This window comes from Lepisosteus platostomus, chromosome 5 (assembly GCF_059453375.1).
Source record: "Lepisosteus platostomus isolate fLepPlt1 chromosome 5, fLepPlt1.hap1, whole genome shotgun sequence".
NCBI lineage: Eukaryota > Metazoa > Chordata > Actinopteri > Semionotiformes > Lepisosteidae > Lepisosteus > Lepisosteus platostomus.
Genome location: NC_142615.1, coordinates 64,340,828 through 64,365,885, shown reverse-complemented (window position 1 = coordinate 64,365,885; position 25,058 = coordinate 64,340,828). Strand labels below are relative to the sequence as shown.

The 25,058-nt window shown below is 43.9% G+C and overlaps 5 non-coding genes and 4 pseudogenes across 5 annotated transcripts; 1 reads left to right on the top strand and 8 right to left on the bottom strand.

Moving 5' to 3' along the window:
• Positions 1-6,074: 6,074 nt before the first annotated feature.
• Positions 6,075-6,193, bottom strand: LOC148671243 (5S ribosomal RNA; annotated as a pseudogene).
• A 537-nt stretch (positions 6,194-6,730) lies between these two features.
• On the bottom strand, positions 6,731-6,849 carry LOC148671242 (5S ribosomal RNA; annotated as a pseudogene).
• A 537-nt stretch (positions 6,850-7,386) lies between these two features.
• On the bottom strand, positions 7,387-7,505 carry LOC148671241 (5S ribosomal RNA). Its single transcript, XR_015937936.1, has one exon. It is a non-coding gene; the product is annotated as a 5S ribosomal RNA (ribosomal RNA).
• A 537-nt stretch (positions 7,506-8,042) lies between these two features.
• On the bottom strand, positions 8,043-8,161 carry LOC148671240 (5S ribosomal RNA; annotated as a pseudogene).
• A 537-nt stretch (positions 8,162-8,698) lies between these two features.
• LOC148671239 (5S ribosomal RNA) lies at positions 8,699-8,817 on the bottom strand. The gene has a single exon (XR_015937934.1). It is a non-coding gene; the product is annotated as a 5S ribosomal RNA (ribosomal RNA).
• A 537-nt stretch (positions 8,818-9,354) lies between these two features.
• Positions 9,355-9,473, bottom strand: LOC148671238 (5S ribosomal RNA). Its single transcript, XR_015937933.1, has one exon. It is a non-coding gene; the product is annotated as a 5S ribosomal RNA (ribosomal RNA).
• Positions 9,474-10,010: 537 nt separating this feature from the next.
• On the bottom strand, positions 10,011-10,129 carry LOC148671237 (5S ribosomal RNA; annotated as a pseudogene).
• A 537-nt stretch (positions 10,130-10,666) lies between these two features.
• On the bottom strand, positions 10,667-10,785 carry LOC148671236 (5S ribosomal RNA). Its single transcript, XR_015937932.1, has one exon. It is a non-coding gene; the product is annotated as a 5S ribosomal RNA (ribosomal RNA).
• A 13,153-nt stretch (positions 10,786-23,938) lies between these two features.
• trnaa-cgc (transfer RNA alanine (anticodon CGC)) lies at positions 23,939-24,010 on the top strand. Its single transcript has one exon. It is a non-coding gene; the product is annotated as a tRNA-Ala (tRNA).
• Positions 24,011-25,058: the final 1,048 nt, after the last annotated feature.

Sequence of the window (25,058 nt, the reverse complement as noted above, 5' to 3'; positions counted from 1 at the left end):
GTTAGTGTCGGTGTCACTCACTGCGAGTGTGATCTCAGCAGAGTCTCTGTACTCTTGGGACACTTGACTCACCTGTCTCTCTCTTTCTCTCCCTGTGCTGTCCCTCTCCTGCCCCCTCTCTCCCTCCTCGGACTCCAGCTGGAGGAGGTCCAATCACCACCTCCTGTGAGACAGAAGAAAAAGAAGGTGGGTAATGCTCTGATCCTCTCTTTACTCCTGTCCAGTGTCCAGTCAGTGTGTCTGTATGAACCCCTCTCTCTCTCAGTGTAGTGTTCATGTACTGGAGTGTCCAGTCAGTGTGTCTGTATGAACCTCTCTCTCTCTCAGTGCAGTGTTCATGTACTGGAGTGTCCAGTCAGTGTGTGTGTATGAACCCCTCTCTCTCTCAGTGCAGTGTTCATGTCCTGGAGTGTCCAGTCAGTGTGTCTGTATCAACCCTTCTCTCCCAGTGCAGTGTTCATGTACTGGAGTGTCCAGTCCGACTCTTAATGTGACTCTCCTGTCTCTGCTTCAGAAGCGCTGGTGCGTCTTTTTAAACTCTCTGAGCTGCGTGTCGGTGGAGACAGATGATCAGGACGAGCCGATGGAGGCGGCGGAGACCGTGGGTCAGGAGAGGAAGAGCGAGGGAGAGGAGGAGCAGGCTGCCGGGAAGGACAAGAAGAGGAAGAGGAGGTGCAGGTGAGCAGACAGGGGGGCGCCGCCCGGTCGTGTCTGTGATTCAAGGAGGAGTCTCCTCTTGCTGTTTGATGTCATGGTGACGTCTGTGTCTGTGTCCCTCACACCTGCAATAACAATATTCTTTCCAGGTTCCTTTCCTGGTTCTGTGCCTGCTAAGATCTGGACTGGACTGGACTGAATTGGACTGGACCGGAGCTGAGGGACCCAGACGACTGGACTGCAGCCTAGGGACCCCAGACTGGACTGGACCGGAGCTGAGAGACACCAGACTGGACCGAAGCTGAGGGACCCCAGACTGTGCTGGACCGAAGCTGAGGGACCCCAGACTGGACTGGACAGGAGCTGAGGGACACCAGACTGTGCTGGACCGAAGCTGAGGGACCCCAGTCTGGACTGAAGCTGAGGGACCCCAGACTGTGCTGGACCGAAGCTGAGGGACCCCAGTCTATGCTGGACCGAAGCTGAGGGACCCCAGACTGTGCTGGTCTGAAGCTGAGGGACCCCAGACTGGACAGCACTGGAGCTGAGGGACACCAGACTGGACTGGACTGGAGCTGAGGGGCCCCAGACTGGACTAGACTGGAGCTGAGAGGCCCCAGACTGGACTGGACCAAAGCTGAGGGACCTCAGGCTGTGCTGGACCGAAGCTGAGGGACCCCAGACTGGACCGAAGCTGAGGGACCCCAGTCTGTGCTGGACCAAAGCTGAGGGACCCCAGACTGGACCGAAGCTGAGGGACCCCAGTCTGTGCTGGACTGAAGCTGAGGGACCCCAGACTGTGCTGGACCGATGCTGAGGGACCCCAGTCTGGACTGAAGCTGAGGGACCCCAGACTGCACTGGACTGAAGCTGAGGGGCCCCAGACTGGACTGAAGCTGAGGGGCCCCAGACTGGTCTGGACTGAAGCTGAGGGGCCCCAGACTGGACTGATGACCTTTTGTTAAGCATCAATAAACATTTTTTAAAAAAAAATCTGTTTAGCTTTTGTTTTTTTCCTCCCCCCCCCTAAGGTTGCTGCTGGGAGAGGTGTGAGTGGGGCCAGCAGGGGGCGCTCTCACCCTGCAGTCTGTGTGGGTCCTGATGCCCCAGTATAGTGACGGGGGACACTGGACTGTAAACAGGCGCCGTCCTTAGGATGAGACGTAAAACCGAGGTCCTGACTCTCTGTGCTCGTTAACAATCCCGGGGTGTTTCTGGAGAAGAGTAGGGGTGTTATCCCAGTGTCCTGGCCTGATTCCCCCCCTGGTCTTGACCCATCATGGCCTCCTAATCACCCCCCTCTCTGAACTGGCTCCATCCCTCTGCTCTCCTCCCCACTGAGAGCTGCTGTGTGCTGAGCGGACTGGAGCATCATCCAGGTAGGGGCTGCATACTGGGGGGGCTGGAGGGGATCCCCCTGACCTGGGAGGAGCTCTGAGTGGAGAGTCCAGACTTATTAATTATTATTTTTATTCGTGCTGCACTGGGCTCCTGTCCTGGCAGTGAGAGGGGGACTCTGTGATCAGTACAGATACTTATGACTGTCTAATAATACACGATAGGAATGGAAAACAGGGTAGCGCTGTAGTCCCTTCGAAACGTTTTGAACTGCCAGAAGAAGTTTTCACAACCCGGACTCGTGAAGGTACAGGTCTTCTCCCTTCGTCCGGAGTAAGGTGAGAGGTCACCCCCTCGGGGCGCAGTATCCCCGATGCACCCCCCCACCACCACCCAAAACGACACACACTTCTGTGACGATTGGGAGACCCCGGTTCGACCAGCCCCTGCGGTGGAGGAAACGACCCGCTGGAGAGAACACGCAGACTCCACACAGAAGGGTCACCTCGGCATTTATTCCAACAGCAAAACAACACCAGAGAGAAACGGTCTCCGAAAGATAAGCGCACACCGGGAAAAACACGACGGGGTCATTACAAATGGGAATAGGAGTTCTTTTTTTCTTTTCCGGACGTTGTATCGTGTCCTGGTGATTTCTCCCGTTTCGAACGGAGTTTAATGTCGCGTTTCTACTTTATTAGAGAGAGGCACTGAACTTTGGGGAACGTGACATCCACCCAGTATTACTAGTAGGTTGATAAATATAAATTTTCTTTTTCCCCCCGTATGATACCTCGCGAAATATAACGATGGCCAACTCCTTAAGTCGAAATTTAAACCCTTCTCACGCTACAAGACAGTCCGTCAACATCGCCGCGGCCCGAAGCGCGACCTTCGCTATGACGTTGGCGGAAAAGGGGGTAGGGTAAGTACGTCACAGCCGGGGGAAGCCCCTATCACGTGAGAGGGGTGCGGCGGGCGACGAGCCCCTGGGGGCGAAGAGAAGTTGATTTGCGTGGGGTGTGGAAACACTACACGACCGGGCAAGCGAGCCGTTTTTTTTTTTTGTTTTGTTTTTTCCAGAACATCAGAACAACCGCAGAGATGACCATCGATCCACCTCCAGACGTTTCCTTTTTTGTCCTCTTTGGCCCCCAAAATAAAAAAAAAAACTGGGATCCATCGTGGCGTTGCCAAATTAAAACGTCAACCACTTTTCGGGCTTTCGTGCTGTCCATGATGAAACCGTCATGGTTGTGTAAGCATACGTTACGTCACAGACAGGCGGCGCTCAGACGTGAGGAGTGTCGTTACGTTTTTGAAATGGCACGTCAGACAAGATCTCTGACAAGATCTCCGAAAAACCCAAACCTGTAAGATTCAATTTCAATTCAGTTTTTTTATATAGCGCCTTTCACAACAAGAATGCCCCAAGGCCCCGAACAAAGGAGTTGTTCCACACCCCCGCCACCCTCTGTGTACAGTAGAGCCCCCTGTACTGACTGGAGGAGCTCACCCAGCTGTGTCTGGAGAGAAGCCGGGGTATCGGCTTCAACCACAGGGCTGGGCGGCTTGTTCCTCACCCCCACCCCCTTCTGTGTACAGAAGAGCCTCCTGTCCTTACTCCAGTAGGAAATGTCACCTGGAGGCAACACACCGGCTTCTTTTAACAGATCACCTCGGGAATCGGGAACAACGGAGCTGTGTGCGGCCGTCTGTACGGAGGGGTTCAGCGCGGGGGGGCTCCGGGCTCGGGTCTGGACCCGGGGGGCTGTCTGTGTGGAGTCTGCATGTTCTCTCTGTGTTCTCCGGGTCCAAAGACAGACTGGCCCTGGTGTGTGTGTGTCCTGTGATGGAGTGCTGTCCTGTCCAGGGTGTGTGAGTGAGTGTGTGTTTGTCATGTGATGGACTGGTTCCTGTCCTGGGTGTGAGTGAGTGTGTGTGTCTGAGTGTCCTGTGAGGGACTGGTGTCCTATCCAGGTTGTGTGTGTGTGTCCTGTGAAGGACTGGTGTCCTGTTCAGGGTGTGTGAGTGTGTGTGTGTGTCCTGTGAGTGACTGGTGTCCTGTCCAGGGTGTGTGAGTGTGTGTGTGTCCTGTGATGGACTGGTGTCCTATCTAGGGTGTGTGTATGTCCTGTGATGGACTGGTGTCCTGTCCAGGGTGTGTGAGTGAGTGTGTGTGTGTCCTGTGATGGACTGGTGTCCTGTCCAGGGTGTGTGAGTGTGTGTGTCTGTGTGTCCTGTGATGGACAGATGGTACCAAGCCTGGACACCCATGAGACACTGGCTTCCTCAGAAGACTCTCACGGAGGGCACACTGTCCCTAACCCGGGTCCAGAAGAAACTACAGTGATCTATAATTCCTGCGCCTCGGAAGGGTTTATGACGTCTATGTCCGGCGCCCGCGCCCGTGGACCGGCGGTTTGGCGTCGCGCTCCGCAGCTCGAGCTTCGGTGCGAGGCAGGGCGGGAGGGAGTCGATGTGGCCTCGGCGCCATCTTTGCTGGTGAGTCAATTGTGACCGTTGCGGTACAATAAACCATCAATAAACCTTTTCCCACCCCGTCCAGTATTTCTATCGCGGCCCACGTCCCTTACAATCGACAAACTATAAAAAAAACAGTAGCCCTTCGCAACATTACACGCCATTTTTTTTATTTTAAACGTCCGCAAGTGAATTTTATTTGAGGTCCCTCAGAATTGTGACAGAAATGTCAGTGAACCACAATAAAAAACGAAACTTTTTTTTAAAGGCGGTTAATGGATTTTCTGAGTAACCGTGTAGCAACTAACGTAAGGAAAAAAAGTTGTCTTTCCCTACGAAGACGTTTTGGTACAGGACTTTCTTTAAATATCAGTTGTGCATAGCGTTTTACAAAAAGTTGATGATGATCTTGGAGATAATTGCAAAGGAAAATTGAGATAACTACCAAAACATTACGTGTGAAACGACAGGACAGAACTTTGAACCCACAAAGAAACAAAGGTATGAAATATTGCCTCGTCATGGGGGGTTGATAATTGTAGTAAGTGTTCCTATTTTTCGTAAAGAAATGTATATTATGGGAGACACACGTGAGATTTAGTGTATATACGTTTCATATTGTGCATATATACGGGGTTAAAAAGTGGAATGAGTATGATTATAAACTCGTGTGTCCTATAATCAGATAATTTTTGAACAAGCTTTGATTAGACAGGTGAAAAACAACATCAGATCCTTTTTTTTAATATATTCACACGTCTGAATATCAGCTTCTCCCCTCTGGCCAACATTTCAGGGCTCCCAGGTGTAGATCCCAAATTGAAATATTAATTTGTTACCCAGTTAAACAGTTAATAGAAGTGAGTGACCAGGGTAAATAAAGGTGGGTCAGTGTAAACTGTTTATTCTGGACCAGACTTCATCATGTGTGATATGTCATGACTTCTTATATTAAGTTTTATCTTTATATTTAGTTCTACATGTGTAATAGATGCGATGTGTGTCCATAAAAAGGTTTCTCCAGGGGAAAATAAAGTTCGTTTTAAAACCGTGTTTACTTTTTAGGGTACGTTTGCATTCCAAGTGTGGGGTTTTTGCCTTTTTATCATATTTTGGATGTGAATCCGTGGTATTTTTGCTGAGACAAGTTGCCTTTCTTATACGCGGAGGGATCTGCTCGTGAGATGTCCGCTTGGTCCATTTCTGAGCTCAGTATAAGGTGTAGAAAGCATGACTGTCATCATAACCCGCTTCTCACCCAGGTGTGGAATAATGTTGTGACTATTGCTTCAGCAATAACATGCTGATTGCATGTTTCTAGATGGGTATAACAGAGATCTCAACTACTGAGGGGCCTTATTAATAAAGTCTCCACAGCCGAAGCGCTGTGTCTCTTTTCAGCTGGCGATAAACCTTTCCTTGATCCTTTGCGGACTTGTAAAACTGTTCATGATCAGAATAAAAAACGCTCACGCTAATACACAAGCACCCGTGTCTCGCCAAAGCTGACAAATAAACAGACGGACAAGCCGCACTGCACGTGTGAACAGGGGAATGAGCGAGCGAGCGGGGATAGAGCGCCTCCTGCGCTTTAAAGCTTACAGCACCTGGTATTCCCAGGCGGTCTCCCATCCAAGTACTAACCAGGCCCATCCCTGTTTAGCTTCCGAAATCAGACGAGATCAGGCGTGCTCAAGGGGGTGTGGCCGTAAGCGAGAGCAAGGCTCGCTGGCACCCTTCTTATTGAGAGGACAGCTCCGTCACCTCTTTTACGACGCTGCTTTTTTTCCCTTGCGTTTTTCTCTTCTTCCCACGTTCTCTCTCTTCACTGCCTTCGTCCCCGCTCTATTTCACTTCAGCCTTTCACTCTTGCTTCCTTCCAATGAGGACGGAGCTGCGGGAGAAAGGGCGCTATAGAGGATCGCTGTGGAGAGCTGCTGCTGTGCTTTGACATCTGAGCTCTGTGGAAAACGATCTCAATACAATTCTGAAAAACGCGACTCTCCGAACGCCAGCCGAACAAGTCTCCACAGCCGAAGCGCTGTGTCTCTTTTCAGCTGGCGATAAACCTTTCCTCGATCCTTTGCGGACTTGTTAAACTGTTCCTGATCAGAATAAAAAACGCTCACGCTAATACACAAGCACCCGTGTCTCGCCAAAGCTGACAAATAAACAGACGGACAAGCCGCACTGCACGTGTGAACAGGGGAATGAGCGAGCGAGCGGGGATAGGGCGCCTCCTGCGCTTAAAAGCTTACACCACCTGGTATTCCCAGGCGGTCTCCCATCCAAGTACTAACCAGGCCCATCCCTGTTTAGCTTCCGAGATCAGACGAGATCAGGCGTGCTCAAGGGGGTGTGGCCGTAAGCGAGAGCAAGGCTCGCTGGCACCCTTCTTATTGAGAGGACAGCTCCGTCACCTCTTTTACGACGCTGCTTTTTTTCCCTTGCGTTTTTCTCTTCTTCCCACGTTCTCTCTCTTCACTGCCTTTGTCCCCGCTCTATTTCACTTCAGCCTTTCACTCTTGCTTCCTTCCAATGAGGACGGAGCTGCGGGAGAAAGGGCGCTATAGAGGATCGCTGTGGAGAGCTGCTGCTGTGCTTTGACATCTGAGCTCTGTGGAAAACGATCTCAATACAATTCTGAAAAACGCGACTCTCCGAACGCGAACCGAACAAATCTCCACAGCCGAAGCGCTGTGTGTCTTTTCAGCTGGCGATAAACCTTTCCTCGATCCTTTGCGGACTTGTTAAACTGTTCATGATCAGAATAAAAAACGCTCACGCTAATACACAAGCACCCGTGTCTCGCCAAAGCTGACAAATAAACAGACGGACAAGCCGCACTGCACGTGTGAACAGGGGAATGAGCGAGCGAGCGGGGATAGGGCGCCTCCTGCGCTTAAAAGCTTACAGCACCTGGTATTCCCAGGCGGTCTCCCATCCAAGTACTAACCAGGCCCATCCCTGTTTAGCTTCCGAGATCAGACGAGATCAGGCGTGCTCAAGGGGGTGTGGCCGTAAGCGAGAGCAAGGCTCGCTGGCACCCTTCTTATTGAGAGGACAGCTCCGTCACCTCTTTTACGACGCTGCTTTTTTTCCCTTGCGTTTTTCTCTTCTTCCCACGTTCTCTCTCTTCACTGCCTTCGTCCCCGCTCTATTTCACTTCAGCCTTTCACTCTTGCTTCCTTCCAATGAGGACGGAGCTGCGGGAGAAAGGGCGCTATAGAGGATCGCTGTGGAGAGCTGCTGCTGTGCTTTGACATCTGAGCTCTGTGGAAAACGATCTCAATACAATTCTGAAAAACGCGACTCTCCGAACGCGAACCGAACAAATCTCCACAGCCGAAGCGCTGTGTCTCTTTTCAGCTGGCGATAAACCTTTCCTCGATCCTTTGCGGACTTGTTAAACTGTTCATGATCAGAATAAAAAACGCTCACGCTAATACACAAGCACCCGTGTCTCGCCAAAGCTGACAAATAAACAGACGGACAAGCCGCACTGCACGTGTGAACAGGGGAATGAGCGAGCGAGCGGGGATAGGGCGCCTCCTGCGCTTAAAAGCTTACAGCACCTGGTATTCCCAGGCGGTCTCCCATCCAATTACTAACCAGGCCCATCCCTGTTTAGCTTCCGAGATCAGACGAGATCAGGCGTGCTCAAGGGGGTGTGGCCGTAAGCGAGAGCAAGGCTCGCTGGCACCCTTCTTATTGAGAGGACAGCTCCGTCACCTCTTTTACGACGCTGCTTTTTTTCCCTTGCGTTTTTCTCTTCTTCCCACGTTCTCTCTCTTCACTGCCTTCGTCCCCGCTCTATTTCACTTCAGCCTTTCACTCTTGCTTCCTTCCAATGAGGACGGGGCTGCGGGAGAAAGGGCGCTATAGAGGATCGCTGTGGAGAGCTGCTGCTGTGCTTTGACATCTGAGCTCTGTGGAAAACGATCTCAATATAATTCTGAAAAACGCGACTCTCCGAACGCCAGCCGAACAAGTCTCCACAGCCGAAGCGCTGTGTCTCTTTTCAGCTGGCGATAAACCTTTCCTCGATCCTTTGCGGACTTGTTAAACTGTTCCCGATCAGAATAAAAAACGCTCACGCTAATACACAAGCACCCGTGTCTCGCCAAAGCTGACAAATAAACAGACGGACAAGCCGCTCTGCACGTGTGAACAGGGGAATGAGCGAGCGAGCGGGGATAGGGCGCCTCCTGCGCTTAAAAGCTTACAGCACCTGGTATTCCCAGGCGGTCTCCCATCCAAGTACTAACCAGGCCCATCCCTGTTTAGCTTCCGAGATCAGACGAGATCAGGCGTGCTCAAGGGGGTGTGGCCGTAAGCGAGAGCAAGGCTCGCTGGCACCCTTCTTATTGAGAGGACAGCTCCGTCACCTCTTTTACGACGCTGCTTTTTTTCCCTTGCGTTTTTCTCTTCTTCCCACGTTCTCTCTCTTCACTGCCTTCGTCCCCGCTCTATTTCACTTCAGCCTTTCACTCTTGCTTCCTTCCAATGAGGACGGAGCTGCGGGAGAAAGGGCGCTATAGAGGATCGCTGTGGAGAGCTGCTGCTGTGCTTTGACATCTGAGCTCTGTGGAAAACGATCTCAATACAATTCTGAAAAACGCGACTCTCCGAACGCGAACCGAACAAATCTCCACAGCCGAAGCGCTGTGTCTCTTTTCAGCTGGCGATAAACCTTTCCTCGATCCTTTGCGGACTTGTTAAACTGTTCATGATCAGAATAAAAAACGCTCACGCTAATACACAAGCACCCGTGTCTCGCCAAAGCTGACAAATAAACAGACGGACAAGCCGCACTGCACGTGTGAACAGGGGAATGAGCGAGCGAGCGGGGATAGGGCGCCTCCTGCGCTTAAAAGCTTACAGCACCTGGTATTCCCAGGCGGTCTCCCATCCAAGTACTAACCAGGCCCATCCCTGTTTAGCTTCCGAGATCAGACGAGATCAGGCGTGCTCAAGGGGGTGTGGCCGTAAGCGAGAGCAAGGCTCGCTGGCACCCTTCTTATTGAGAGGACAGCTCCGTCACCTCTTTTACGACGCTGCTTTTTTTCCCTTGCGTTTTTCTCTTCTTCCCACGTTCTCTCTCTTCACTGCCTTCGTCCCCGCTCTATTTCACTTCAGCTTTTCACTCTTGCTTCCTTCCAATGAGGACGGAGCTGCGGGAGAAAGGGCGCTATAGAGGATCGCTGTGGAGAGCTGCTGCTGTGCTTTGACATCTGAGCTCTGTGGAAAACGATCTCAATACAATTCTGAAAAACGCGACTCTCCGAACGCGAACCGAACAAATCTCCACAGCCGAAGCGCTGTGTCTCTTTTCAGCTGGCGATAAACCTTTCCTCGATCCTTTGCGGACTTGTTAAACTGTTCATGATCAGAATAAAAAACGCTCACGCTAATACACAAGCACCCGTGTCTCGCCAAAGCTGACAAATAAACAGACGGACAAGCCGCACTGCACGTGTGAACAGGGGAATGAGCGAGCGAGCGGGGATAGGGCGCCTCCTGCGCTTAAAAGCTTACAGCACCTGGTATTCCCAGGCGGTCTCCCATCCAATTACTAACCAGGCCCATCCCTGTTTAGCTTCCGAGATCAGACGAGATCAGGCGTGCTCAAGGGGGTGTGGCCGTAAGCGAGAGCAAGGCTCGCTGGCACCCTTCTTATTGAGAGGACAGCTCCGTCACCTCTTTTACGACGCTGCTTTTTTTCCCTTGCGTTTTTCTCTTCTTCCCACGTTCTCTCTCTTCACTGCCTTCGTCCCCGCTCTATTTCACTTCAGCCTTTCACTCTTGCTTCCTTCCAATGAGGACGGGGCTGCGGGAGAAAGGGCGCTATAGAGGATCGCTGTGGAGAGCTGCTGCTGTGCTTTGACATCTGAGCTCTGTGGAAAACGATCTCAATATAATTCTGAAAAACGCGACTCTCCGAACGCCAGCCGAACAAGTCTCCACAGCCGAAGCGCTGTGTCTCTTTTCAGCTGGCGATAAACCTTTCCTCGATCCTTTGCGGACTTGTTAAACTGTTCCCGATCAGAATAAAAAACGCTCACGCTAATACACAAGCACCCGTGTCTCGCCAAAGCTGACAAATAAACAGACGGACAAGCCGCTCTGCACGTGTGAACAGGGGAATGAGCGAGCGAGCGGGGATAGGGCGCCTCCTGCGCTTAAAAGCTTACAGCACCTGGTATTCCCAGGCGGTCTCCCATCCAAGTACTAACCAGGCCCATCCCTGTTTAGCTTCCGAGATCAGACGAGATCAGGCGTGCTCAAGGGGGTGTGGCCGTAAGCGAGAGCAAGGCTCGCTGGCACCCTTCTTATTGAGAGGACAGCTCCGTCACCTCTTTTACGACGCTGCTTTTTTTCCCTTGCGTTTTTCTCTTCTTCCCACGTTCTCTCTCTTCACTGCCTTCGTCCCCGCTCTATTTCACTTCAGCCTTTCACTCTTGCTTCCTTCCAATGAGGACGGAGCTGCGGGAGAAAGGGCGCTATAGAGGATCGCTGTGGAGAGCTGCTGCTGTGCTTTGACATCTGAGCTCTGTGGAAAACGATCTCAATACAATTCTGAAAAACGCGACTCCCCGAACGCCAGCCGAACAAGTCTTTAAGTGGAAATCTAATAAGTAAATTGATTCTTAAAATGTAGAGAGCTTTGCAAAGAAATATATTGGGGCTTTTAGATAATATATTTCAAGGATGTAATTGCTGTGCTACAGTACGTGCAGAATTTTAGAAAACAGTGCGTCAACAACGTACACTGTTTAGGTTACGTTAGAAGACAATGTACCAAAACAATATATGCTGTCTGGGTCGTTAGAATTAGCTGAAAGTAACTGATAAGCTTTGAATAACATATCTAGTGCTTCTTCTTTCGCTTTTTGATGTAATCTGTTTTCTCTTAGGGAAAGTGGAAGTTTTAGAATGGACAAAGCGCTGAGCTTTTTTACAGCGCAACGTCTTATGAAAACCCTGTACTGCTTGTAACAAATTGAGTCTCTGGTTGCTCCCAATATTGAAATAAAGACCTTACTCAGGTGAGAACTCTCTCTTGTGGCTTCCTTGATAGTTATATTTCCATGACACCGGTTTTAATGTCTGTAGATTGTATCTTATTTTTATTTTTTGTTTTGTTTCATGTTCATATTATGTGTTTTCACCCAGTTGACTCCAGTTAATAACAGTTCACCCAGTTAATAGCCACTTTTTATGCGCGAAAAACGGGTGATCTTTCTATCTCGTGATCAGCTTAGTATCTTTCTGTAAGTTTTTTTCTTCTTAATTAAACGTTTAAAATACATGAATTTCATAAAGACAACACACGTTTCGAACAGAAAAAAATCATATTCTGTTCTCTTCCTGGTATGTATAACAGATCAGCAGGTCTTATTTTCCCAATTGCTTTTTTCCACTGTATTTATCATAATGGCTAGCCAATGTCCTCTCTTAGCTAGGTAATGTTACTTGTGGATGTGCTTCTGCGTTGCGTAGAAGCACATGTATCCATAGAAAGTGTATTATACTACTATTTGAGCTACAGTACATAAAAATAATTATATCGTTATTAATTTCTTTAGGTACGTGATTCCATATTATATTCCCTATTAATCAAATTCTAAAAGTATGCTTTTGTTTACTCCGATAACGAGCACATTCACAGAAAATGTGAATAGCTTATGACTTTTCACAAAGTATATAAAGTTAAGATGGTCAGAAGGAGCATGTAAAAACGTTTCCGAAACGTGGTAAAATCTTACTACATGTAAGACTTTGATGCTTAAAATGTTTAGGAAGAAAGTGGAATACTGGTGTGTATTTTTTCTTTAAACTACCAATACCAGCCATATACAGTTTACACTATATGTTTATGTTCCTAAATTAATATAGTTTATGGTGGTGTATCGTGGTTGTAGAGGTTTGATGGGTTTACTGAGACAATTATTAATTGTAGCAGTAATCACGAGGTTGTTCGTTGTGGCTTTTAGAAAATCAATCGTCAGAACAACTAACAACGCACACACACGGGTTCAATACACGAGATACATTTATTAACATAAATTGTGCACCAAACATATACTAGTCTGCCTGGATATGAGCGGCAGACCTTACTGTGAGGGTTATCAATATACAAGGTATATAATCTCGAAGAGATGCAAACACAAAGATACACAGCAGAGAATATATGTCAATATATATCGTTCGGTTACCAAATCGCTAATCAGTGTTATTACCCACTGTTACTCTAAACTCGGAAGTAAATACATTACTCATGAATTAAATTGATAACAACTTTTTTTGAGGTACAACTGAATTCTCGAGACAGAATGTAGAACATGGGGTTTACTTATCCACTGTGTATGGATTTGGAATCTCCCGGCACGAACACCAAACCAGCTGACAAGCTCTGTTGCAGCCTCTGTTCCAGCAGTTGTCCAATGGGCGTTGTCCCGGCGTCCTCTGGCTACCAGTCTGAATCCATCAAGAAGACAGGAATTCTAATATTGCCGTCTTGTGTACAAAATATTTGTTCAGCTCTAACGTCTGTGTGCGTTGACAAGGCATCTCAAAAGGAGGTATTAAATAAGAAAATGATCCTTTCTGTTACCATTCCTGTGGTTGGAGCGTTGTTTCACCCTTTTACGTTCTACAATATTTACAGACAAGGTTTTATCACTGGAGTTGTACAGAACAAGTGTGCATCAGTCCATGAAAATCATCAGTACTGCTGTTTTTCTATGCATAGTTTAATCAAGAGCACTTAAAAGATGCAAAAGATGGATTGTGGTCTGTGAGCACCTGCACATCTTCGGAAGTTCTCTATGTCGGGGGTGTAGCTTAGTGGTAGAGTACTTGTCTTACATGTATGAGGTCCCAGGTTCAATCCCTAGCATCTTCAAGTGCTTTATGTTACTGTGCTCACATCGCAGTCTTCTGTCAAGTGAGAACTCTTTGCTCGTGTTCATAGAGAGCCAGGTTTACACAATTAAACTCAAAGTGCTACAGTGTTCTCTGCAGTTTTAGATGTACCTCCAAAGCATTTAGTTCTGTTAACTACCAAAGAATGTGAACTAATTTAAAGTCACATTCAGGAAATCCAGAGAACGTCTTCACACTTGTCGTGGCTGTTGCAGAAAAACCTCACCCGGGATTTCCTGAGAGATTATTCACCGAGCGAGTCCTCCCTCTGGATTCCGCACTGAGCTGAAAGCTGCGCGAATTCCTCACTGCGTGTCCTGTACTGTGTAGCACAGTGAGAAGAATGCCTTGAGTTCTTTTCCGTATGTGAAGGAAAATGCAAAAGAGCATGAAAAGTATTGATGGAATAAAATATCCATGGTACAACTCGAGAAAGAACTGACGGACAAAACAATGCCATTTGATGATTACAAGAGAAACACAACCGTCCGAATATGGGCTTGGATCCTGAACGCTTGTGTTAAAAGACAAAGCAAAGGATATAACCTGTAAATGTCTTCATGTCTTACAGTTTATGAAATAACACAATTTCTTACTTTCTTGATAATTTCTTACTATTGATAGATGCTTTTTTTAATTTTAACAGAATCACAATTACAGAAATTTGGGGTTAAACTGTTATTCACATATTCTAACGAAGAGAAACGTTAGTGTCTTCCGGTGTGTGAGCCCATTTCTCAAATAAGAAAAAAATAAGTTATATAAATTGAATTATTCTATTTTGTAGGCTTGCATAGTCTTATTCATATTTCAGTTAAACCTTTTCTTCTGTAGTAATTTCATTTGATATTGTATTAGTCCTGATTTACAATTTTTGGACATGGTTCATCTTAAATCATTTGTATTTAGTTTCAGTTTTGGAAAATCGTGCCCAGAAGCTACTAAAACTGGTAATGTTTGCATAATGTGTAATGCAATAGTAGCATTTTGGGTGGGAAAACAAAAGGTATTTCTTGGTATTAATCCTAACACTTCATAAGCGGTGTTCGAGGATTTCTCGCTTCAGATAAAGCTGTCACTACATCATAGATTTTTACTCAATCAATATCAGCAGTGTTATCGCTACCGAACGCTAAATATAGATCCTGGCAATACTAAGGAAGCAATCAATTTATACATTTTGATCATTGATATTGAGGAATAATATTATACAAATTGTGGTTTTCTGTTAATTGCCAATTTTATTGTAATTACATCTTCGTTTACAGATGTCTTGCATGTATCACAAGGTATAATAGTCGCCGTGTGTCCTCAGCTAAAATGTTTTAAAAAGTACAACAAAAGTACAATATGCTTAACAACATTTATGGTTATATCTATATTAAAATGAAGGTAAATATACCAAGATATTAAAAAAACAATTGTACAGTCCTAATCTCATAATGCTTGTGAAGTTTTCCAATAAATCTGAACTGTAATTTTGAAATATTATTGCTGAGAATGGAAAGAGAATACAAAGATCAAAATCAACGAGTGAAAATACGAAAGTAGTTCATTAAACTGAGTTTCTTCCCTGAAATGATTTGATTTGCTTGCAAAGTACTGAGCAGCTTTGAAAGGATCGCGGGAATCAAATATACAGATGGGTTCAGAGTGTGCTTTCCAACTTTTGTTTAACATTTGTCTTTGATAGGGCAGAGTCGTCTTCACAATCTGGGTTACATAAACAGGAGTGACATCAGTACAAAACAGCTTTCCTTCTTGGGGAACAACAGTTGTGTTCCATATTTCTAACTATTTTGGTTTCTGTGGTTATAGCTGTGACCTTGTGGCGCAAATGTAGCATGCCTGACTCCACATCAGAAGGCTGTGTGTTCAAATTATGTCGAGGTCTGCTTTTAGTTTTTCAGGTTCTGCTCGTCCTGAACACGGAATTCACACCATGTAGTTGAGTTCTATCTGTACACCACATAGATAATCTAAACAAAATAGAGCCCTACTGGACATACAGTTAGGATCTCACTCAGCGAATACCCTTGAACACAAGAGAGAAGGCACAGTTCACATCTGCGAAACATCACATCTGTCTTTAGAGACAGCTACATCAGAGAATGGAATCCCGGAAGTTTCAAATAACTTCTTTTAATACAGGTTCAAGCAAACCTGAAAGTTAGGGAGTTTCTGGACACTTTTGTTTTATTAAAAAGTGTCTGAAGCCTGAAAATGTAATTTGAAAAAAAAACGCTATTGGACATTAGCAGGTACTTTTTGTAACGATTTGCTATTTCATGCTGGAAAACAGAGGAAACAGACCCAATGTTTGCTTTCAGGTGCGGTTCATTACATAATAGACATCTATTACTGAGGAGCTTGAATAAAATTTACACAAGCAAGGTAGAAGTCGAACCTACAATCTTATGATCTAAAATCAGATGTGTTATTTATTAAACTGCTGGTATTTCACATAACCTGAATTCCCCCATAGTGTGCTCAGCGTCGCTACTAGTAATATAACGCCCTGTCTAAAATTTCAAAGTGAGAAACGTGTTTTCTGATTTTTTATGAGTTTTAAAATATAATCTCTTTAAATCAGACAAAGGGTTTATGTTTCGCACTGAAATTCCAATTGATTGAGAATTCAAAGAAAGACTGTTTTCTTCCACAACACCGTATATTTATCACATCCACCAGACTCTTCAACTTCTCCAGACCTTGCTGGGTGAGCATTTGCTCCTATAAATCAGGTCACGTATCATGTTAAATCACTTCTTCTCAACACAACATTTCCCGGTCCACGTTTTCTCTATGAAAAAAAGACATTTTTCCCTTGCACGATTTCTCATTTTTTATCAAAGCGGACAGAAATAAAAAAGAAGAAGAAATAGTGTTGCAAAAGAACTCTGTTGCCCTTGGGAGATGTCAAACGCATTGGACATGAAAAATGCCAGATAAAAGCCAATTCTCTTAGTTTCTCGTTGTCGGGGCTGCTACTGTATGTAAAAGAGGCCATTTGCTCTGAGAGCAGGTTCAGCGCTTTCTGAATGCAGATGTCTCAGAGCGATGTGTCCAAGTGGCTGTAAAAGGGGTTGGATGTCATGTCACCGTAGCTTAGTTGTGTCACGACCACCAGGCAGTCAAGACCAAAGCGTAAGCGAGCTAATCAGACCCAGCAGCGGGTGATTATTAACAAACGCCGCCGCACGAGTTAAACCACCTGCGCACACTCATTGCGGTGCGCACTGCTATTTAAACCATCTTCACCTGCTTCCCACTGCTCGGTATTGAGTCTACTCCTTGAGAGCTCTACCTGGCGTTTTTCCCCGTACCTCGTTTATTCTGGATTTTGGATTCCCCTTCTGCCTTTTCGACTTTGCACCTCGCCTCTCGACTCGGACTGTCTGCTACCGGTGAACTTCCTGGATTACGACTTGCCTTTCGCCTTTTGACTACGACCTTGCCTCTCGTTCTGGTTTGTTCGCCTGCCTCATCTATCACCCGTGCCTGCGTCTGCACAGGATCCGTGTATCTTCTCACCAGGGATTCCTAACAAGTTGGTTAAAGTCCCTCTTTATTAAACAAAAGAACTGCGGTTTGAATCCCAGCTGTGTATTTCTTCCTATCTTGTAGTACAGAACGTACCATTTTGGGCACTCACAAAGGGCTTGATTTCGTTAAATGCATGTGTTCATTTTCTTTCTGGAAAACTTGTTTTTGATTAAATTCACACAGCTTGCGAAACATGAAATTCAGTTCTTGGTTATCAGTGCAGAAGAAATATTACCGGCCGGCAAAAAGAACGGTAAGAGATTTTTTTTTTTTTTTTGGGGGGGGATTCGAGAAAATTCTCCACCAGTCAGTGTCTGTGGCCCGATCGGTTAGTGCATTTGGTTGTTATCCAAAAGGTTGGTGGTTCAAGTCCAACCAGGGATGGGTTTCTTTTGTGATGTAAACATTGTTTTCGCATAGGTCGATTGGATTTCTCAGCTAAATCACAGCTATTTTAATATTTGTAGAAAATGCGACTGTTCAACACGTGTCAAAAATGTCCAATAATGCCCAACATCGCAACTCCCCAGAAAACCATATTCACCCAAGAAAAATGATCGTCGAATCGTCATTTATACTCCCGTCACATCCTCTACTGAAATATTTTAAAAATACAATGCAGATTTGTTTGAGAACTTGACAAGCATTGTTTTGTTAGCACTGTGCAGTTGGATTTTAATATTTTGACATTTACCTTAATTTTAAACTGTAAACACTGTACAATCTATTGTAATTGTGTTGTAATATTAAAATGTTAGCTGAGGATGCAAAGGGGTGAAAGGGAAAGGCCAGAGGGTACAGTAACAACAAGGTTAGGATTGGTGGAGGTGTTGATGGTTTTTCTCTGTAGAGGATGATTGAGTTTTTTATCATTCTCTGAAGTGAGAAACTGGAAGAGTTGGGAGTTGAGAGATCTGCTGAGGTTAGTTATAAAAGGAAGTTGATGTGGAGCTGTTCGCTGTAAGAATTCCTTAATGTCTTTGATGTTGTCATCAAAGATAAACTGCAGTCAGCAAAGCTAAAAAGAAATGTATCTTTGCATACTGCCCTGTCTTTCTAACATCTGAAGAAGGCTCCACGGCCAACACGTTGTTTCCTTTCTTCTCTTTTCAGCATGGAATAACCTTTTACTTGTTCCTTTGCAGCCTACGCATGCTGACACAGCTACTCACCTGATATTTAACATTCCTATAATCACAAATATGAATGTCCACTGTGGGTATTTTTTCCATGGTTATTTATTCTGTCATTGAAGCATATTTTATGTCATACCGAAGTGTCATAATCACTGAATTTTTTTTTTTTATTTAGAAAGTAAGAAAATGATAAATCACTATGAATTGCATTTAGCCTGTACTGATCTAGATTTTCTATATACTTTAACATGCCATGTTCACAATGTCACAACTGAAATGCAACAGTGAAGTGTTGTAATGTACATAGTGTCGGAACATTGAGATGTTTTGGTAATGAGGTAGGAGGGACATGCCATGTTCACAGGGTCATATTTAAAAAAAATGGCACAGTAAAATTTCCTAAAGTTCAGAATTTTGATAGTCTGTTCAATTGTCTCTCACACCTCAATGTCAGACTTTTTAGATATTTTTATAACCAGGGGGTAGGTTTATAGCAAGAAGCAGAAAGTGCCATCACCCGTTGCTCATCCTCGGTTAACCATATATTCTCATATGCCATGTTCTAAATGTCCCATTTATATTAAAATTTCTTGTAAAATGCAAGATTTTAAGACTTTTTATGATCAGAAGGTAAGGGCGTGGTAAATATGCAGAAAGTGCCTGTGAACTTATGTTTTGCCTTTGTCTTATTTACTTATTGTGTTTGTGTTATTGTGAGTTTTGAAAATTGGTTTACAATTTTCTGAAATGTGTTTCACACAAAAATTCTATTTGGATATTCACTACTTACATATTCCCCTTTGCTGAGGATAAATACAGTAATCCATCCCGATTAGTACTTTTAAAAATTACTGTAAAGAGCCATCTACAGGTGAAAGGCGGCATAACATCACAGCAGCAGCATTTAAGGCAGAAGAAGCTGGCGAATAAGAAGCCAGATTCAGCTTCGTTAATGCAATACCATTGGGTGAGGTGGAAAATATTTCTTGCTCTGAATCCTAACATTTGTATAGGAGGTGTTCTAGTACTTCTTGCCTCAGATAAAACTACCAATACACTTATTTCTACTCCATCAATAGCAGCAGTGTTATCGGTACTGAGTCCTAAATGTACAGTATATTCAGAAGATGGCAAAACAGAGCACAAAGCAACTCATCGTAGCAATTAACAGGGTCTAGGAGGAGAAGCTGACCGAACAAAGTTACCGAAAATAATTTCCGTAAGACTCTTTTGTGCTCTCCAGAAGATTGAAAAGGGCAGCGGAGGACAGTCGGGCATGTAATTTCGCGAAAACTTTTGTTCTGTCTAAATTGCCAGTATTTAACACTGCACTGAGAGAGAGGGGTTAATACAGACACACTGGCTGACTGGACACTGCTGAACAATGCAGTACATTTACACTGCACAGAAGAGATAGTTACCGCCACGTCGATAAATAATCTGCCCACAAACATTTCCAAGACTCCAAAGTCTCCTAAATTGGCTTTCACATGGAGAAAGTGTATCAATTGACGACATATTTCTGTCCAAATTTAAAGAACAGCAATAACATTAATGAGAATATAACCAGACCACAACTAGTTTAGTTCGCAGAAAATAATCCTTCGGCAACATCACAAACCTCTCCTACTTCGCTCTGCATCTCTCCACTACAGATTCAACAGTGAGGAAGTTAAAAACACCGTTTTTAAACACAAACGTTACTAATTGAAAGTCACTGCACTTACCCGACGGCTCCGTTTCTTCATTTGTTTCTGCAGTGATTTCACAGGGAGGCATGATCCGTCTGTCCCTGATATCCTCCTGCTCCCGACTCCTTCTCCCATAACTGCAATCGCACTTTAAAGGTCTCGTTTTCCTTCATTCGCGTTATTTCTGTCCTGAAACTGTCCTTGACACACTGTGTGATATTAATCACGGCCCGACTCACCAGGATCTGGGAGACGCTGTGGAGTTTGTCTTGAAACGAGACCTTGGAGTCAGACATCGTGTTTCGGAAAACTTCTGAAACTTCATACACAAACGATTTGAGCAAAACCCCCCATGAAACAGTGAAGCTCGTTTTCCTGCTTCATTTGCGCGATTTCGGCCCCGAAAACATTGTCGACAGACATGATTTTAATCAAAACCCGTCTCGCCAGAACCTGGGAGATCCGGCGGAGTTTTTCTTCAATCGACTTCTCGGAATCATCTGTCCGGTTTCGGAAAACTTCTGAAACTTCGTGCACGATCGATCTAAGCACAGTCTCCACGAAAGAGTGCGCCTCAGTTTCCAGATTAAGCAACAGATTCTCCATTTTTTTCAGAGTCGATCTGAAAAACACAAACAATTCCTGCAGCTGCAGTCGCTGTAAACACGTGGGTTTGAACACAGAAAGCGAAACGTGGTCAAACAGAGGACTTCCGGGTTATCAGATGAACTTTCCTTAGTGACCGTTGCTATGAACCACAAAAATATTAGTCGAATAAAAATAATCTGAAAAAAAAAGATATTTGCGTTATATTATAGTGTAACGTATACGGCCGACATTTTTTTTTATTTTTATTAAATGTGTAAATAATTTACAAATACAACTACAGGAGCAGAAATGGATACAAAAAAAAACACGTACAGAAAAAAAATTAACTGCCAGAGGTAACGATGTAAATTATATTTTTTACATATATCAAATGTTTTCCTTGCTTTAGCATTTTTTTCATTTTTATAGAATTTAAATAATATTTCAACTCCATATGAAAAGTACTAAAAAGGGGAGTATTATTGGTCCATTTTGATTTTATGAATGTGAAAATTACTAAGAATGACTAATAAATTTTCTATAAATAAATGTTTTTTTAAAAGTTATCTTACACAGTACAATATCAAAGTCCTTAAACCTAAAAAAAACACCTTTAAATGCCTACAAACAAAATTGTGCAAGTCCGTCCAAACCAACTTCACAAACACACACCTTACAACTAAATGTACCAAAGGTTCCCTTTCAGCCCGACCAAAAATGCACAAATCATCCTGCTCATGCTTAAATAAGTACTTTAGAGAGTACTTATTTAACTGGATAAAACCTATGAACAATTTTAAATGATATCTTTTTAACAATATCCAACAGGAGTTGTCCAAACTAACTTCCAATTTATATTTTCAAATGGTGCAATCCAAAAAGATCAACTTGACGCACATGCCTTTCCTGTATAAAGTAAAAATCATCTCTCATTTTTTTACAAAGCAAATCGCTTTTCTTTTTGCAACATTTCGAATACCATTAATTTCATAGAAACATCTACCTTAATTTCTTATTTATTCCGCACATCTGCAGTCACTCTTTACATGTCTGCATTGTTTACTTGTACGTTGTCTACTGTTTGTACAGTATATTGTCTTGATGCACTGTCTGTACTTTGTGTAAAGTATATCTATATCTATATCTATGTTCTCGCAGTCTCCTTCCTCACCGCTCCTGCTCGCTCGACACTCAGTCTCTATGCCTGGGCTCGTTGAATGTCTGTCCAAGTCTTTTGGATCTTAATGACTATATAAACAAAAAATAATTTCAGGTTTACAAATTTGACACCTACTCAATTCAGAGTGCACATGTTTCTTGTTACAGAGGGGAAAAAATGCACATGAAATTTCTCATGCTCACCTATAAGGCTCTGCATGGCTTGGCACCTCATTACCTGTCTGAACTATTATCGCCCTACTCCCCACCTCGCAACCTTCTCTCTTCTAATTCTACTCTCCTAACTGTTCCCCAAGCCCATCTACATTCTGTGGGTGACAGGGCTTTCTCCTGTTATGCCCCCAAGCCCTGGAACTCTCTCCCCAAGGATATCACAGAGTCACCTTCTCTAAACTACTTCAAATCCAGACTCAAAACCCTCTTCTTCAGAAAAGCCTTTACTGAACTGGTTCCATTTTTCACCCCTCTGCTTTTCTTAGTACCACCATCCACGGTCTCCTCTATATATTGTAATTGTGTTTTATCTTGTGTATTTTTATTTATTGTTTTTGTCATTCTGTAAAGAGCTTTGAGAAGCCTCCTTTTAAGGTGCTTTCCCCATGTACCCCATGTATTAAGAAGACCCCGCTACTCCAGTATATTACCTGTAGTGTTATATTAAAAAAAATCATAAAAAAATAAAGAACACTTTCAGAACCCAAAGCAAGGTTGTATAAGGTGAGGGGGGCTGTCTGGTGTGTAAAACACTTGGTTGTAGCATTGTGAATGTTGTGCTTCAAATGCTATTGAGTCATGAAGAGGACCTCCCTATCCCAGTGTATTGCATGTCTAATCGGTGCCGTATTGAAAAAATCATAAAAAAACTGAAAGAGGTTTCACAACCCAAAGCAAGGCTGGGAAAGGTCAGAGGACCTGCTTAGTGTGTAAAACACTTACTTACAGCATTCTGGGTGCTGTGGTTTAAATGCTATTGGCTTGTGAACAGCATCCCCCTATCCTAGTGCACAGTGCCACATTCAATAAAACCATGAGAAAAAGAGATTCACAACCCAAAGCTCTGCCAGTCTTCTGTGTAAACAATCATGGACATCATGATTTGAACATCATGGGTGCTGTTTTTAAAAAGCTGTTGAGTAAAGAATAGGAATTTTCCCGCAGAATGAAAACAGGAAATAAAGAAAGGGTTTCAGAAATAAAACAAAGCTTTATTCCCGTGCTGACAGTCTGGGTAATTGGAAACTGCTGTTCTGCTTCCTATGGTCATATATGGGTTTTTCGCATGAAACTCTATTGAGCAGTATTTCTGCGTTGTGAACGTATGTATGTATACAGCGGTCCCCCAGTGTTCCAGATGGTGCGTAATTGCGCATCAATCAAAACCCCGACTGTCAGAAAAGAATAATTAGCTCACTGATATGTTTATGGAGGGGTTGTGAAAATTTTCAAAGTCGTGGTCTTTAAAATGCATTTGGTTTGAAGGCGTTCTGTGTTATATGATATGTGATATGGACACAAGAATATTCGTGCGTGGAATAAAAAGACAAACTGAAGGCTGTGAGAACATTCACAATGTACTTTATACACAGAGCAATTATATATACAAAGCAATTGTTTCATAAAAACGCTACAGGCATGCCAAAATCGTTTTCGAACTTCAAGCTAACTTTACCCCGGTCAAAGTGATGAAGACACAGACATTTAATGAAAACGAATTTGATTCACTCAAAGCTCTGCTCTTTTGTTGTGATGTCATTTTAATTAATGTTAGCTGTGATTAGGTGTCGTTTTTGTCTCTTTTAACTTAAGAGTTAAAGAGTTTAAGAGTCTGCTCCTTTCTTCCTGGTATAGAAATAACATGTTCCATGTTTACAACCACCACTATAAATTATTTGTTCAGCTCTAACGCCTGTCTGCGTTGACAAGGCATCTCAAAATGACATATTAAATAAGAACACGATCCTTCCGGTTACCATTCCTGTGGTTGGAGCGTTGTTTCGCCCTTTTTCGTTCTTCTACAATACTTACAGACAGGGCTTTATCACTGGAGTTGTACAGAAGAAGTGTGCATCGGTCCATGAAAATCATCAGTACTGCTGTTGTTCTATGCGTAGTTTAACCGAGAGCACTTAAAAGATGCAAAAAGCTTTCAAAGAAAACAGAATTGAAAGACAGTAGAATAAGGAGGTAAAAAAGCACTTCCCCGTCGAGGAATTAACCACCGTCGCCCATGTGACTGGATATAAAAATAACTGATTTGTTTTTGCCCAGTCTCTGGAAGCTTCAATGCGATTATTTTTCCTTCCTTATTTCTTCATTCCCATGAATTTACTCTGTAGTAGAGGAAACACGAAAGTGCGAAATTGCAGGCATTCTCCATGCGCACGCACCACTGGGGATGTAGCTCGGTGGTAGAGCGCATGCTTCGCGTGTATGAGGTCCCGGGTTCAATCCCTGGCATCTCTACGTGCTTTTTATTATTGTGCTCACATCGCAATCTTCTGTTGAGTGAGAACTCTTTGTTGGTGTTCATAGAGAGCCAGGTTTACACAATTAAGTTCAGTCACACGCGAAGTGCTACAGTGTTGCTCTGCTGTTTTAGATGTACCTCCGAAGCATTTAGTTCTGTTAACTACAACAAATGATTTGAACTAATTTAATGTCATATTCAGGAAATCCAGAGAACGTCTCCACACTTGTCGTGGCTGTTGAAGAAATCACCTGTTAAATCTCACCCGGGATTTCTTGAGAGATCATTCAGCGAGCGAGTCCTCCCTCTGGACTCCGCACTAAACTGAAAGCTGCGCGAATTCCTCACTGCGTGTCCTGTACTGTTACAGGTGCTCTCGTGTAGACGTGGAGCACAGCCATAAGGAGACTTTGAACTTTTACCTTATGTGAAGGAAAAGTCAAAAGAGCATGAATAGTATTAATCGTATAAAATATCCATGGTACAACTCGAGAAAGTACTGAAGGACTAAACAACGACGTTTGATGATTACAAGAGATTCAAGAAACACAACCATCCGCACACGGGCTTGGATCCTGAACGCTTAAGTTAAAAGACAAAGCGAAGGATATGACCTGTAAACTCTCTTCATGTTTTATAGTTTATGAAATAAAATAATGTTCTACTTTCTTAATAATTTCTTATTGTTGATAGGTGATTTATTGAATTTTAACAAAATCACAATTTACACAAATTACAAACATTTTGGGTTAAACTGTTATTCACACACTCTAACGAAGATAAACGTTAGTGTCTTCCGGTGTGTGAGCCCATTTCTAATAAGAATAAAAAATAAGTTATATAAATTAAATTGTTCTACTTTTTATACTTACATAGTCTTATTAATATTTCAGTTAAATATTTTCTTCTGTAGTAATACTAGTCTCGATTTACAATTTTTGGACATTGTGCATCTTAAATAATTTTGTTATTAGTTTCGGTTTTGGAAAATCGCGCCTAGAAGCTACCAAAACTGGTAATGTTCACAAGATGTGTAATGCAATA